Source organism: Copadichromis virginalis, linkage group LG3, assembly GCF_057382275.1.
Source record: "Copadichromis virginalis isolate Kocher_CV1m ecotype Utaka linkage group LG3, C_Virginalis_male_GT1.1, whole genome shotgun sequence".
NCBI classification, from domain to species: Eukaryota; Metazoa; Chordata; class Actinopteri; order Cichliformes; family Cichlidae; genus Copadichromis; species Copadichromis virginalis.
In genome coordinates this window covers 57,240,837-57,244,351 of record NC_140620.1, presented here as the reverse complement: position 1 = coordinate 57,244,351, position 3,515 = coordinate 57,240,837, and the positions used below count along the sequence as shown (strand labels likewise).

The following is a 3,515-nucleotide window of genomic DNA, read 5'->3' as shown; positions in this document are numbered from 1 at the left end:
AAACACGTACAAAATACAAAACGCGTGCAAAATCCAAAACACGTACAAAATCCAAAACACGTGCAAACTCCAAAACACATGCAAAATACAAAACACGTGCAAAATACAAAACACATGCAAAATACAAAACACGTACAAAATCCAAAACACGTGCAAAATACAAAACACGTGCAAAATCCAAAACACGCGCAAACCCCAAAACACGCGCAAACCCCAAAACACGCGCAAACTCCAAAACACAACGGAAGTGCTCCAGGACGCTAGGGGCAGTGTTGAGCTTTTGTTACCTAGTAACTACACAAGCCAGGAAGTACCAATGACCGGATTTGGGGTCTGCAGCCTTAAAGGCCGCATTTTAAGGCTGATTATGTCACAGCGACACGACAAAGACTGTCCCAATTCAAAGGCTGCTCGAAATGCGGCCCTCAAATGTGTCCTTAATTTCCCTGAATTTTAAGGATGGGTCTGTGTAGCCTTCATGGCCCAACATATCCCAGACTTCATAGCGCGGCGGTGGTTTGGATAATTTTGCCGAAAAAAAACGGCGGAAGCGGAGCGGACGAAGAGTAAACTTCCAGAAGTAAGTACTGAATATTATGTCACTTATTTATGCGCAAATGTTTTTATAATGAAGAACATTAAAACATTACTGTTGGCAACATGTCGGGAAAGTTATGTGACATTAGCGACGTTTGTACTAACTTGGTTTTAAAGCCTTCACTTCAAAATATTCGCCGTTCAATAGCTGACTTTAATCTTACAGAGAATGTGATGATTTTATGCGTAATTAAAGTCAGTCATGTCAGTCAGCTGACGGTTCACTCCTTAAGCTGAAAGAAAGATGCTTTAATCACAGGAGTCACACATGTGTCCACTGTACCATCTGGGAACTCTTCTTGTTTAGCACTCGTAATGACACAAACACTAAATCCTCCTTCTCTGGTGCTGTTTTGTAGCAGTGTGTACACCTGAGACTGTCACCTGTCTGTCCTGCACTCTCTCTCTGTTTCTTTCTCTCTGATTGTGGAATAAAAGTATGAACATGTATTTATAAGTCACACTTGTGTTTGAATCCTGCAGCTTATCACACATTTGATTTCTATGTGTGACACCTGCAAGTGTCCAGAGTGAGGACAGACTGAGGGACCCACTGCATTACATCATCTGTGAGGCTTTGCACCCCTGATGATCCACCAGGACAATCTCAGCAGTATGTGAGGAAGAGGAGGAGGAAGAGCCAGCAGCAGCTGACAGATGGAGAGAATAGACAGACTGTTCCCTGTTTGTGAAGGACTGCTAGAAAAGTTTAAAATAACTAATTGTCTGTCCTGAATCAGTCTTATTAGGTAATGTTCAAATAATGTTATCATCCCAGTGTTTTCAGTGTGAGAGAAAGTACTCAGGGCCTTCAAGTTACACACTATGAAAGGCAGCAACAAGTTCAATGTTCAGAAACCTAAAGTATGTATCAGCAGCAGAATGGAGCTAAAAATAAATGTTTGTTTCAGTTCTATGAAGCTTTGAGGATTTTGGATCAGTAGCACTGCTGTGTTTGTTGCATCATATTGCTGTAATTGTTTATATGCTTTATATATTCTGAGCTAAGTTGATCTATAGTGTTACATCATATTCTATAAGGATGTTATGTGTTTGTATACTTTCTGCCCAGTTTGACCAATTTAGCAGACGTCAGCCTGTTTAAAGCTCTGATATCTATTCTGTATGACTTAAAGCAGTTATGACATGGTCTGATTTTCTCACCCAATAAAGGAATATTTAATACATCAGTCTACTCTTCATTTTATCAGAAACATATATATACTACTATATATTGTACATATATTTATTAGTAGCCATTCTTGTATTTTGCTTGTTTACATTATTGTATTTTGCACAACTCTGTTGCTTGTGAAGCTCGCACACAAGAATTTCACTCACATGTGCTGTACCAATGTACCTGCACATGTGATGTGACAATAAAAGTGATTTGATTTGAAACAGCTCACAGCTTGTACATTTTCTTTTTACACATGTATGTAAGCATTTGAGCCAAATTTAGTAATGCCAACATACTGAAGGAACAACATTTGTCTCTTATATATGATACACCTATGCACTGTCAATATACATTTTGAACCAGCTGCAGATGTCAGAGTAACAACTGACTGACCCCCACATAAAGTGCGTTACAGTAGTCCACAGGGGAAGAAATAAAAGCATGGATCACGGTTTCAAAGTGCTGCCTAGAAAGAAACGATTTCACTCTTGCCAGTCGCCTTAAATGATAAAAATGGACTGGTCCAACTTAAAACCAAGGGCAGTAACAACAGGTTTAAAATAAACCTCCAGGGGTTCCAAATGAAAAGAAGAGGACTCACAGGGGCCACTGGGTCCAAACACCAACAAATCTGTTTTCTTTTCATTCAAATTTAAAAAGTTTAGAGCCAACCAAGCTTTAATGTCATCTAGGCATGTCAAGAGAGGTTTTATTCAGATGCCATCCTTCGGCTTCAGTGGCAAATAAATTTGGCAGTCATTCCTATATACTTGTCTTTGAGTGAAGATTTAAGGTGGTAAGACATGTAAATAACTGCAACTTGAATCTGTACTGAAGCTCAGTATTTGACAAAGAGTTCATGTTCACTGCTGTAATACCTAATAATGACTAATATAATAACCATAATATTGGCCATATTATATTTACATTACCAAAGTGATATGACTTTAGTCTCATGAACAACATTTGCTAATTGTTATTTACTAGCTAATCTTAAATGACTGTTCAGTACAGAAATGAAGCCCAAAAATCATGTTTTACTGTCCTGTGGTCTCAGCCTCAGATACTTATCAAATCACACAAAGCTCTTGTAGAAACAAACAAACAAATGAAAAAAAAATATGTTCTCCTTCATTTCTGTCAAAAAAAGTTGTATGACACGTTTCCAGCTGTTAGTATCATAGTTGCTAGGCAACCTGGGAAGCGCAACGGAGACTAGAGCCCATGTGTTTGCAACAAACTTGCCGTTTATTTTACAAATCGAGCTCAACACTGCCCCTAGCGTCCTGGAGCACTTCCGTTGTGATTTGGAGTTTGCATGTGTTTTGAATTTTGTACGTGTTTTGGATTTTGCACGTGTTTTGGATTTTGTACGTGTTTTGGATTTTGTACGTGTTTTGTATTTTGCATGTGTTTTGAATTTTGTACGTGTTTTGGATTTTGCACGTGTTTTGGATTTTGCATGTGTTTTGGATTTTGTATGTGTTTTGGAGTTTGCATGTGTTTTGAATTTTGTACGTGTTTTGGATTTTGTATGTGCTTTGGAGTTTGCACGTGTTTTGAATTTTGTACGTGTTTTGGATTTTGTATGTGTTTTGGAGTTTGCACGTGTTTTGAATTTTGTACGTGTTTTGGATTTTGCACGTGTTTTGGATTTTGTATGTGTTTTGGAGTTTGCATGTGTTTTGGAGTTTGCATGTGTTTTGAATTTTGTACGTGTTTTGGATTTTGTATGTGT

General features: G+C 38.2%; 1 long non-coding RNA gene across 1 annotated transcript; it reads left to right on the top strand.

Moving 5' to 3' along the window:
• The first annotated feature begins 245 nt into the window (after window positions 1-245).
• Window positions 246-1,782, top strand: LOC146715366 (uncharacterized). Its single transcript, XR_014918974.1, has 2 exons — window positions 246-580; window positions 1,081-1,782. It is a non-coding gene; the product is annotated as an uncharacterized LOC146715366 (long non-coding RNA).
• The last annotated feature ends 1,733 nt before the right edge of the window (window positions 1,783-3,515 follow it).